The sequence below is a fragment of the Lepisma saccharinum genome, chromosome 3, assembly GCF_977018435.1.
Source record: "Lepisma saccharinum chromosome 3, izLepSacc3.1, whole genome shotgun sequence".
NCBI lineage: Eukaryota > Metazoa > Arthropoda > Insecta > Zygentoma > Lepismatidae > Lepisma > Lepisma saccharinum.
The window spans coordinates 61861095-61874928 of record NC_139231.1 but is presented as its reverse complement, the minus strand read 5'-3'; positions in this window follow the sequence as shown (position 1 = coordinate 61874928).

Genomic DNA, 13834 nt, shown 5'->3' with positions numbered 1-13834 from the left:
CTTAGGAATACTGGGCCACATGGGGGTTTTAACCCCCACCAACCCCCCCCCCCTTGGGCACGCCACTGGGTGAGGGTGAGTTCTTTGAAAGAGGAACCCTGTTATATTATCGCCTTGAGGTTAAGAATTTCTAGCTAGGGTTCTGTAATGTCTCGTGAAACAAATTGAATCTGCCATACGGCTGGAGCATATTATTTGGTTTGCCAAGGTTGAATTATTCTATCTTTATCTTAAGTTGTGTAACAATTTGTGTTAAATACTCAAATTGAGTTTTATAAACCCACTCAAAAATACTATTTATATGCATATTTACATATTTTAATTTACTACATTTAACCAATCAATGTGCTAGCTTTAAGTTTTTTCGAAAATCGAAAAATCAAAAAATATGGACAATGTAACATGGTATTTCATTCAAATAGACATCAACTATTACACATTCATCCAAACTATTTTGAGGCGTTTATGAACGATTTTAGGGGTGGTCTTGAGTGATGGGCACCCCTGTTTAGGGAATAAGGGCAGATCAAGTATAGTGTTCTGTAAAGCTAAGAAAAAGTTACTTTCGGTAGACACGCTGTCGTAATTAAATACTTTGTGGGGATTACGATATGGTTTGAGGGTGCGAATGATGTTTTTTTGGGGGGCACATGATATAATCTGGGGGGCGCATGACATGATTTTTGGGGGGAATGCGCCATTGGCTTTGAGGGGGGTGGGCACCTCTGCTCTCCATGAAGGAAATAATATCCTGCAGTTTTGTCTCCATACTTAGGATTTTCACTAGCAGCCGTGAGTGATAACTTGCATTATGCAAAGTCCAAGGAAAAAACTAGAAGCACAACACTATAACAAAGCAACAAAACAGCACCATAACACAACACAACTAGTTAAAAAGAATCAACCCCGCACGTGGTTATGGAGCAAAAATAATGAGAGGCGCCTTGCAACTACAAGAAATGTAAAGAAAATGTGGCAACAACGTCTGAGTGCACGCGCTTATCGGGAGAGGCTTGGCTATTGTTTGCTGTTGTTGTCAGTGTTAAGTTTTATAAAAGGGTTGCCGATGGGGACATAATAAACGCGCGGACTTTATGAGAGGGGCTCATGAAATTAGTGGACACAATACGTTCAACTACGTAAGGAAGTACGATTTTCAACACAAACTTGGTGTTTGTTTATGGAAACCCCATTTTGTTTTCAGCTCATTTGAAAGTACGGAAAAAATCATTAAGAATGGCTTTTGTTACATTGAAATACGTCAAGCAGTTCTCAAGTAATTGTAACCTGAAGTTGAGCGTGAAGGCGCATCCTTCACTATGCCTGTCGGCAGAGCCGAGCGCAAATGCCGTCGCGCATACAGTCTGCACGCATGTGCTGTATTTTTCCTACACTCGCCAAGATAAGTATCATCCCGGCCTTTTCAGAGTCTGAAAATACTATTTTCTCAGCAACAGTTCTGACGTACGTACACTATCACAAACGTTTTGTTAATCAGTGTACTTTGTTACAAAAGCCATTCTTAATGATTTTTTCCGTGCTTTCAAATGAGCTGAAAACAAAATGGGGTTTCCATTAAGAAAAACTAAGTTTGTGTTGAAAATCGTACTTCCTTACGTAGCTGGAACGTATTGTGTCCACTAATTCCATGAGCCCCTCTCATACCTATATATCTTGGAAAGCAGTTTCTCAATATTTTTGTTGCTCACGAAATATTTCAGGTCGCAATGTTAGATGAGACACCCTGTATATGTGACACTGTTTTCTCACACCTGGAAAATTATACATTTGTTAAAATCATGCAGTGATAACTTTTTCCTGATTAAGATAGGTTAAAGAAACCTTCACTTCTGCATTTCTCGCGAAATTCTAGCCTATCTGCCACACCGGAGACCCGGGATGGGTGATCTATGGTCGAAAATTTTCCGGCATTGTCCCAGCATCAAGCCGCTCTAGGGCCCACCCAGCCTCAAACAAACTGGTACCCGGTGGTGGAGGGTAAAGGTGGCCGCAGCGTGGTGCTGATCACATCACTTCCAAAGTGGTCGACATCGAAAATATGTGGTGCCCACATACCCTAAATGTGCCTTCATGGTACGGTGCTTTATGCACAGGGAACTTTAACTTTACCTTAACTGTATATACACGTATTATATTCCATTCTGTACCCCTGAGTAACTACACACACATATACGAACCCTCTACTATGCACATAGATGAGGGCCCCTAAAGGCTTACTTCCCCCCCCCCCCGCACTTCTGGATTTTGTGGCTTGTAGATCCGGCACTGCGCGCAGACAAAGAAATATTTCCATTCGAGCAGGCACGTATCCAGAGGGGGGGCTTAGGGAGCTCGAGCCCCCCCCGAAAGTTTTAGGTTTACACTAGATAAAAAGAGGTTTTTGATTTCTTGTGGTGTGAAATAAAATAATGTGACAATAATTTAAGGAGAGAAATAATTATCGAGGCAAGACGGAGAATGTTCCGTAACCCTGTTATTGATAATAGCACGTATCCAAGATGGGGCACAGGGGGCTAGACCCTCTACCCAGGAAATTTTTCAGTTTACGTTAGATAAAATTAGGTTTTTGGCTTCTTAAATAATGTGAAAATAATGTAAGGAGGGAAATAATTATCGAGGCAACACGGAGCATGTTTTATACCCCTGTTATAGTTAATGGCTCGAGCCCCCCCCCCTTCCCTCAGGAAATTTTTGAATTTACGCTAGATAAAATTAAATTTTTGGCGTCTTGAATAATGTGAAGATAATAAATTTATAAATCTGATAGAAATAATCATCGAGACAAAACGGAGAGTGTTCTATAACCCTATTATTGTCAATAGCACGTATCCAAGGTGAGAATCAGGAGTCTCGAGCCCCACTTCAGGATTTTTTTTCTGTTTACACTAGATAAAACTAGGATTTTTTCTTCTTGAATAATGTGATGATAATTTGGGAGAAATAATTATCGAGACAAGATGGAGAATGTTCTATAACCCTGTTATTGTTAATAGCACGTATCCAAGCTGGGGTTGAGGTGGCTCGAGCCCCCCCCAGGATTTTTTTTTATTTTACACTAGATAAAATCAGGTTTTTGGCTTTTTGAATAATGTGACGATGATTTAAGGAGATAGACAATTATCGAGGCAAGACGGAGAATGTTCTATAAGCCTGTTGTTGATAATATTGCACGTACACTTTTCTTGTGCTTTCGGTGTTCTCGCAGAACACTTGAGCACTATGTAGATACTTGTCAGCATTTGGAAGCTGCACAACAAAGGTAGCGCCACACTTAGGGCGATTCATTGTAATTTCTAATCTCTGGAAGGCGGGAAGGTGTACGTTCTTGAATGAGAGAAGGAGTCAACTACTGGCGATATTAACGAATCGTTTTATCTGCGGAACGTTCTAGAATATAATGAGGATATAAATACGCGGATTCAATTTTTCGGTTGATCTGTACAAAGAATCGGTTAATGAGATTTCAGAGGTAAGTGTGACAATTCATACAGTCGTTGGTGATCAGATCAGTCAGCGTCCTCTGATTGCTTTATAAGATATAGTGATTCGAAAATGAAGACATTGACGACAGCAGAATTTCCGGGGCCTCAGTGTAGTGCTAGTTCGGTTCGAGGGCCGAAGAGATCAAAGGTCTCTCTCTAAAGTGAAGATTTCAGCAGTACTGGATATTGGAGTGGTTTATTAAAACAGAAATAAACTGCATAGATCATCTGAAAAGCAAAGTTTTGAGTGATGAGTTAGTTTTGCCAGAACTAAATTTCGTATATGCAGTCCGAGAATTTCATGGTATAAAAAATACTTTTGTTTAAGCCTACTGGGTTCCAAACACATTCAAACACTTAACTACCATAAAGAGACAGCCAAAAATTTTATGAATGTCGAGAAGAGAAAGCAAGAAGATGTTGCATATGTAGATATTTTAGGCGGAAATTACAGGCTTTACCAGGACCCAAATCAGGGCTCTACCAACTGAGCCACCTAGCCATCCTTGACTTCAACCGATTTTTCGTTAAAATGTCTACATAGTACATGTCCTGTGTATATCAAATCGTAACAAGCACAGAAAATATAGGAGAGAAGAAAACTGAGGAGCATTATCACCGGTTGAGGATAATTTTTTCTGTGGTCAACAAGAGCTACTGCTTCGAAGTGACAATGACAGTGGCCTAATAAGGGAGATTTCACACCCTGTCGCCTGAGGATTTCATAAATCGAAATTAGGTTTGTGCGGCCTTTTGTGTCGCTACGGTGTAAAACGTTGCTGTTGATTGGCCCATTCCAATCGACATGTATCGCGTGTCCCTTCGGTCTGAAACCTTCCTAAGTCTTGAAAATCCAAGTCACAAGGATGGAAAATTAGGGTCTTGTTAAGGTTAGCTGTGAAGGCAGGCAGACGACAGCACCCTAAAGGATCATATCCAAACCTGCAGGAAGAACGCATCTTACTTCAATCTCCAATACGATGATAAAAACTTCTGGTGAGTTGATTTTAAAAAAATGTCCGAGATAAAGAGAGGCGTGCCCAGGATATTCGGAAGGGAGAGGGGGAATACTGGGTCAAATGGGGTTATTACCGCACCAAACCTCCCTTGGGCACGTCACTGGAGATAAATGAGTAAGCATTTCATCATACTGGAAGACGAAACATTAGATGTGTTGGGAACGGAGGGGTTTTCACTGTGCATTAATTGTTTCGTGATCCACCTGAATTCGAGAAGACTTCCTTTGTTTCGTGCCGATATATGACAACACAGCGGAAGCTGTGACAGGCATTTTTGAACACTTGTGAGTGCTAAGGCCTGAATCTGAACAATTTGGTGGGTTTCGGCTTTTATAAGAGCTGGAAAATGGGAGGACAAGACACGTTAGTGGTGTTCAGGCTCGAATCAGAGAGAAATATTCGAGAGCTGTCTGCGTCCAGTTCGCAGCCCACAATTTGAATCTCGCGTTGTCGAGTGGATTGTCCATCCCGTGCATGTGTAACATCTTAGTCAAAACACTCAGAGACACCATTTTTTTTTTTTTGTCTGATGAGATGAAATGGACAAACACACATACTGAGATGGTTCCGGCACACAATATTAATGCATGGAAACAGAGGAGTCGAGTGGTAAAAAATGTTCCGACTTCACATTCTGATTAAAATGACAGCCTTACAGTGGCAACGATTTAAGAGATAGTTGTTCCCCATTTTTAATTTTTTTGCCTCAACATTATGACCTCTTAATGTTAAGCCTTGGCTACCAAGAGAAAGTAAACTTTCCTTACAACGACCTCCGCCCCCCCCCCCCGTTTTGGAACCCAATTGCCACCTCTGGTCTTAAACACACAATTGTGAGGTTCTTACTATACCCCTTAATAAAATGGTGTTGAGCCCCCCCCGAAAGGAATTCCTGGATACGTGCCTGCATTCGAGCAACCACTAACAGTTTTACAACAATAGCAACATATATCCAATCAAAGTAAAACACGAATGCAAGACTAATAGAAGTATGAAATCTTATTGATCATTGTTAATAGAAAGCAAGAATTAAATAAAATCTCACACTTAATACAAACTTTTCAAATATTTCATAATTTCTTGACATTTTGAACATGTTAGTGAAGTTTTGTGATTGATTTGCTTTATTTTAGTTCGCTTGCTGTGCCACCCACTTTTGACCAATTTCCGAAAATGGAGATGAGTAATGATATGATGAAATTGATGAATGGATACTCACAAACATCCATGCCCAGGCCGTTATTCGAACCCGGGACCCCTGTCGTCGTAGCGTGATGTGCTTACTACCACTCTGCCACTGGGGCCGGCCAGATATTAATTTGATAGTTTATGAATACCACATATATGTGTGTTTGTTTGAGTTTGATTTTGAATGATTTTATGCACAGAAAGGTTAATCAGGGCTGGACCTACAGTTAAAGTGGAGCCCGAAGCACTATTAGCCTCCACTTGGTATCGAACTCGGAACCCTTTGATTACAAGGCCACCACGTTACCACTATGCCGTCGGTGAGGTCCGCCACACACGCACACACAAACACACACAGACACACATATTCTGATCTGGCCATCCCTAAAAAAATCTAGGTACGGGCCTGCTGCCTACTGACGAGTATTATTTCTGTTGGAAAGGAAGAAAATTTGGAGTACGATCCGTGTAGACTAGGCGTCCTGTCAACTGTAAATATCTCAAATGTTATGAATTATTTACCGCATCAAATACGGTAAGAAGTGTATGCCACTTTTACCCCGCACTACGCTGAATCTTATCTATCAAGGGAAAGTAAACCATCGTTGCCACCCAGTTTGAAAGAGAACGAGGTTTTGCGGGATTTTGCTCAGTGGCGGTCATAAGAGCTCCGCAGATCCTGTAAATAGCATACAAAATTCCCCCATAAAACTAATGCGAAAGTTAATACAAGACATTAGTAACAGTGTAACAGCAGTAATCGATCATTAATCAAGGGTTCCTTTTTGTTTGTTGAGTGTCACGTAAATGATTTTAACGATAAATATTAACATATAGATATTATTTGTTGGTAGTGCCCATAATATTTTGCAAAATGATTTACGTAACCAGTTCAATGCCTATAGTGGTGCAAGATTCTCCCTTTACAGCAAACTAGGGTCTGAGGGAGACTGCGAGACCCATGTTTGAGCGAAGTACAAAATAAATTATCTCCTTTCTTTAAAAAAAGGTGAAATGTAAAGTTCCCCGTGCATATATCACCGTTCCATGAAGACACATTTAGAGGATATGGGTTAGGGCCCCACACGGTCTCGGCCATTTTGGTGGTGATATAATCAGCACCACGGTACAGCGCCTTGGCGCTGTAACCACGGTCTAGCCGCCTTTATCCCTCAGGGTTGCCTTCTGGCACACATCGATTTGAGTGCCCATTGATTTGAATCGAAGCCGGGTCTCCCGCGTCAGACGCCATTCCGACTACACGACCGCGGCCCTCTCTTTTTTCAATTATTGTTCTTTGCAAAAAATGGGTGTCACCGCAACTGCAGTTCATGGTGGATACTAATGTTGTCAGTATACTAATATTATCAACGTGTATTCAAGATAACCTGGATTCCATATTCAGTGGTGATACATTTCAACTTTGAACATATCGACTAATTGTACTGTAGGCGGTAGGACAAGAGTAGCCAGCGACTATATCTCGGGAGGACGAGAGACTAAAGTACTAAACCTCACAGTCTGAAAGGATATTTTTGAAGGAACTTATTTTTATGTTGCTCGAACGTCTCTCCGTTCGTGGGGAACAATTGTCATTCATCACTTTTCAATATATATTTAATCATGGGACTTGGTGGGACGGGAAAAGCACCTGCCATTGTACCCCGGTAAATCAGCCAAGGGTTATAAGTAGTTGAGCAATTCCGGATGTAATACCATAACACTATAGAAGGTTAACGGGATCGTTTTAACTTTCATTACGTTCCCATCGAAACGCCAAGAAGGAAGTCAAGGTCAAAAGACTTTCCGCTTCAAGACTAGTTCCCGTCTTTCACAGGAGAATATAATGAGAGAAGAGGTACCTGCCTCTCACGCAAAGGAATTTGTTTCTTTCATATAGTGTCAAAAAAGCAATAAAGTTTGAAAATATACCCCACAGATATACCAAAATCAGTCTGTTTCATCATACTAGTCCAATCATTGGTTTTCATGCATAATGATAGTCCCTTAATTAAAACTTAGCACTTTCTCATTTCATCAGTTTAAGAACATATTACATAATACATGTTTCATCTTCATAATTGAAGCAAATAGGTGGACAGAAAATATGAATTGTGTAGACTGATGTTTATTCTGTCTATACATGTGTGTATGGTGTTCAGTCGACGTGCGCTTCTTGAGAAATCGCGGCGCGAACATTGGTCTGATTTTCGAAGAAGTTTTCTGTGATTTCAAGATTGTGGGTTAAAAAAACGTGATTTCGAAGAAAATTGGTGGACAGAAAATATGAATTGGGTAAATTGATGTCTATTCTGCCGATACGTGTGTGTATCGTGTTGAGTCGCTAACCACTTCTTGAGAAATCGCGGCGCGAACATTGGTCTGCTTTTCGAAGAAGTTTTCTGTGGTCTTAAGATTGTGGGTTCAAAATACGTGATATTGAAGAAAGTTGGTGGACAGAAAATATGAATTGGGTAGGTTGATGTTTATTCTGTCGATATATGTGGGTATCGTGTTGAGTCGCTTCCCGCTTCTTGAGAAATCGCGGCGCGACCATTGGTCTGCTTTTAAAAAAAGTTTTCTGTGATCTGAAGATTGTGGGTTCAAAATACGTGATTTTGAAGAAAATTGGTGGACCAAAAATATGAATTGGGTAGATTAATGTTTATTCTATCGATACATGTGTGTATCATGTTGAGTCGCTGACCGCTTCTTGAGAAATCGCGGCGCGAATATTGGCCTGCTTATCGAAGAAGTATTCTGTGATCTGAAGATTGTGGGCTCAAAAAACGTGATTTTGAAGAAAATTGGTGGACCAAAAATATGAATTGGGTAGACTAAAGTTTATTCTATCGATACATGTGTGTATCATGTTGAGTCGCTGACCGCTTCTTGAGAAATCGCGGCGCGAACATTGGCCTGCTTTTCGAAGAAGTATTCTGTGATCTGAAGTTTGTGGGTTCAAAAAACGTGATTTTGAAGCAAATTGGTGGACCAAAAATATGAATTGGGTAGATTAATGTTTATTCTATCGATACATGTGTGTATCATGTTGAGTCGCTGACTGCTTCTTGAGAAATCGCGGCGCGAACATTGGCCTGCTTATCGAAGAAGTATTCTGTGATCTGAAGATTGTGGGTTCAAAAAACGTGATTTTGAAGTAAATTGGTGGACCAAAAATATGAATTGGGTAGATTAATGTTTATTCTATCGATTCATGTGTGTATCATGTTGAGTCGCTGACCGCTTCTTGAGAAATCGCGGCGCGAACATTGGCCTGCTTATCGAAGAAGTATTCTGTGATCTGAAGATTGTGGGCTCAAAAAACGTGATTTTGAAGAAAATTGGTGGACCAAAAATATGAATTGGGTAGATTAATTTTTATTCTATCGATACATGTGTGTATCATGTTGAGTCGCTGACCGCTTCTTGAGAAATCGCGGCGCGAACATTGGCCTGCTTATCGAAGAAGTATTCTGTGATCTGAAGATTGTGGGCTCAAAAAACGTGATTTTGAAGAAAATTGGTGGACCAAAAATATGAATTGGGTAGATTAATGTTTATTCTATAGTTACATGTGTGTATCATGTTGAGTCGCTGACCGCTTCTTGAGAAATCGCGGCGCGAACATTGGCCTGCTTATCGAAGAAGTATTCTGTGATCTGAAGATTGTGGGTTCAAAAAACGTGATTTTGAAGAAAATTGGTGGACCAAAAATATGAATTGGTAGATTAATGTTTATTCTATCGATACATGTGTGTATCATGTTGAGTCGCTGTCCCCTTCTTGAGAAATCGCGGCGCGAACATTGGCCTGCTTATCGAAGAAGTATTCTGTGATCTGAAGATTGTGGGTTCAAAAAACGTGATTTTGAAGAAAATAGGTGGACCAAAAATATGAATTGGGTAGATTAATGTTTATTCTATCGATTCATTTGTGTATCATGTTGAGTCGCTGACCGCTTCTTGAGAAATCACGGCGCGAACATTGGCCTGCTTATCGAAGAAGTATTCTGTGATCTGAAGATTGTGGGTTCAAAAAACGTGATTTTGAAGCAAATTGGTGGACCAAAAATATGAATTGGGTAGATTAATGTTTATTCTATCGATACATGTGTGTATCATGTTGAGTCGCTGACTGCTTCTTGAGAAATCGCGGCGCGAACATTGGCCTGCTTATCGAAGAAGTATTCTGTGATCTGAAGATTGTGGGTTCAAAAAACGTGATTTTGAAGTAAATTGGTGGACCAAAAATATGAATTGGGTAGATTAATGTTTATTCTATCGATTCATGTGTGTATCATGTTGAGTCGCTGACCGCTTCTTGAGAAATCGCGGCGCGAACATTGGCCTGCTTATCGAAGAAGTATTCTGTGATCTGAAGATTGTGGGCTCAAAAAACGTGATTTTGAAGAAAATTGGTGGACCAAAAATATGAATTGGGTAGATTAATTTTTATTCTATCGATACATGTGTGTATCATGTTGAGTCGCTGACCGCTTCTTGAGAAATCGCGGCGCGAACATTGGCCTGCTTATCGAAGAAGTATTCTGTGATCTGAAGATTGTGGGTTCAAAATACGTGATTTTGAAGAAAATAGGTGGACCAAAAATATGAATTGGGTAGATTAATTTTTATTCTATCGATACATGTGTGTATCATGTTGAGTCGCTGACCGCTTCTTGAGAAATCGCGGCGCGAACATTGGCCTGCTTATCGAAGAAGTATTCTGTGATCTGAAGATTGTGGGCTCAAAAAACGTGATTTTGAAGAAAATTGGTGGACCAAAAATATGAATTGGGTAGATTAATGTTTATTCTATAGTTACATGTGTGTATCATGTTGAGTCGCTGACCGCTTCTTGAGAAATCGCGGCGCGAACATTGGCCTGCTTATCGAAGAAGTATTCTGTGATCTGAAGATTGTGGGTTCAAAAAACGTGATTTTGAAGAAAATTGGTGGACCAAAAATATGAATTGGTAGATTAATGTTTATTCTATCGATACATGTGTGTATCATGTTGAGTCGCTGTCCCCTTCTTGAGAAATCGCGGCGCGAACATTGGCCTGCTTATCGAAGAAGTATTCTGTGATCTGAAGATTGTGGGTTCAAAAAACGTGATTTTGAAGAAAATAGGTGGACCAAAAATATGAATTGGGTAGATTAATGTTTATTCTATCGATTCATTTGTGTATCATGTTGAGTCGCTGACCGCTTCTTGAGAAATCACGGCGCGAACATTGGCCTGCTTATCGAAGAAGTATTCTGTGATCTGAAGATTGTGGGTTCAAAAAACGTGATTTTGAAGAAAATTGGTGGACCAAAAATATGAATTGGGTAGATTAATGTTTATTCTATCGATACATGTGTGTATCATGTTGAGTCGCTGACCGCTTCTTGAGAAATCGCGGCGCGAACATTGGCCTGCTTTTCGAAGAAGTATTCTGTGATCTGAAGTTTGTGGGTTCAAAAAACGTGATTTTGAAGAAAATTGGTGGACCAAAAATATGAATTGGGTAGATTAATGTTTATTCTATCGATACATGTGTGTATCATGTTGAGTCGCTGACCGCTTCTTGAGAAATCGCGGCGCGAACATCAGCCTCCTTACCGAAGAAGTATTCTGTGATCTGAAGATTGTAGGTTCAAAAAACGTGATTTTGAAGAAAATTAGTGGACCAAAAATATGAATTGGGTAGATTAATGTTTATTCTATCGATACATGTGTGTATCATGTTGAGTCGCTGACCGCTTCTTGAGAAATCGCGGCGCGAACATTGGCCTGCTTATCGAAGAAGTATTCTGTGATCTGAAGATTGTGGGCTCAAAAAACGTGATTTTGAAGAAAATAGGTGGACCAAAAATATGAATTGGGTAGATTAATGTTTATTTTATCGATACATGTGTGTATCATGTTGAGTCGCTGACCGCTTCTTGAGAAATCGCGGCGCGAACATTGGCCTGCTTATCGAAGAAGTATTCTGTGATCTGAAGATTGTGGGTTCAAAAAACGTGATTTTGAAGTAAATTGGTGGACCAAAAATATGAATTGGGTAGATTAATGTTTATTCTATCGATTCATGTGTGTATCATGTTGAGTCGCTGACCGCTTCTTGAGAAATCGCGGCGCGAACATTGGCCTGCTTATCGAAGAAGTATTCTGTGATCTGAAGATTGTGGGCTCAAAAAACGTGATTTTGAAGAAAATTGGTGGACCAAAAATATGAATTGGGTAGATTAATGTTTATTCTATCGATACATGTGTGTATCATGTTGAGTCGCTGACCGCTTCTTGAGAAATCGCGGCGCGAACATTGCCCTGCTTATCGAAGAAGTATTCTGTGATCTGAAGATTGTGGGTTCAAAAAACGTGATTTTGAAGAAAATTGGTGGACCAAAAATATGAATTGGGTAGATTAATTTTTATTCTATCGATACATGTGTGTATCATGTTGAGTCGCTGACCGCTTCTTGAGAAATCGCGGCGCGAACATTGGCCTGCTTATCGAAGAAGTATTCTGTGATCTGAAGATTGTGGGCTCAAAAAACGTGATTTTGAAGAAAATTGGTGGACCAAAAATATGAATTGGGTAGATTAATGTTTATTCTATAGTTACATGTGTGTATCATGTTGAGTCGCTGACCGCTTCTTGAGAAATCGCGGCGCGAACATTGGCCTGCTTATCGAAGAAGTATTCTGTGATCTGAAGATTGTGGGTTCAAAAAACGTGATTTTGAAGAAAATTGGTGGACCAAAAATATGAATTGGTAGATTAATGTTTATTCTATCGATACATGTGTGTATCATGTTGAGTCGCTGTCCCCTTCTTGAGAAATCGCGGCGCGAACATTGGCCTGCTTATCGAAGAAGTATTCTGTGATCTGAAGATTGTGGGTTCAAAAAACGTGATTTTGAAGAAAATTGGTGGACCAAAAATATGAATTGGGTAGATTAATGTTTATTCTATCGATACATGTGTGTATCATGTTGAGTCGCTGACCGCTTCTTGAGAAATCGCGGCGCGAATATTGGCCTGCTTATCGAAGAAGTATTCTGTGATCTGAAGATTGTGGGCTCAAAAAACGTGATTTTGAAGAAAATTGGTGGACCAAAAATATGAATTGGGTAGACTAAAGTTTATTCTATCGATACATGTGTGTATCATGTTGAGTCGCTGACCGCTTCTTGAGAAATCGCGGCGCGAACATTGGCCTGCTTTTCGAAGAAGTATTCTGTGATCTGAAGTTTGTGGGTTCAAAAAACGTGATTTTGAAGAAAATTGGTGGACCAAAAATATGAATTGGGTAGATTAATGTTTATTCTATCGATACATGTGTGTATCATGTTGAGTCGCTGACCGCTTCTTGAGAAATCGCGGCGCGAACATCAGCCTCCTTATCGAAGAAGTATTCTGTGATCTGAAGATTGTAGGTTCAAAAAACGTGATTTTGAAGAAAATTAGTGGACCAAAAATATGAATTGGGTAGATTAATGTTTATTCTATCGATACATGTGTGTATCATGTTGAGTCGCTGACCGCTTCTTGAGAAATCGCGGCGCGAACATTGGCCTGCTTATCGAAGAAGTATTCTGTGATCTGAAGATTGTGGGCTCAAAAAACGTGATTTTGAAGAAAATAGGTGGACCAAAAATATGAATTGGGTAGATTAATGTTTATTCTATCGATACATGTGTGTATCATGTTGAGTCGCTGACCGCTTCTTGAGAAATCGCGGCGCGAACATTGGCCTGCTTATCGAAGAAGTATTCTGTGATCTGAAGATTGTGGGTTCAAAAAACGTGATTTTGAAGAAAATTGGTGGACCAAAAATATGAATTGGGTAGATTAATGTTTATTCTATCGATACATGTGTGTATCATGTTGAGTCGCTGACCGCTTCTTGAGAAATCGCGGCGCGAACATTGGCCTGCTTTTCGAAGAAGTATTCTGTGATCTGAAGTTTGTGGGTTCAAAAAACGTGATTTTGAAGAAAATTGGTGGACCAAAAATATGAATTGGGTAGATTAATGTTTATTCTATCGATACATGTGTGTATCATGTTGAGTCGCTGAGCGCTTCTTGAGAAATCGCGGCGCGAACATCAGCCTCCTTATCGAAGAAGT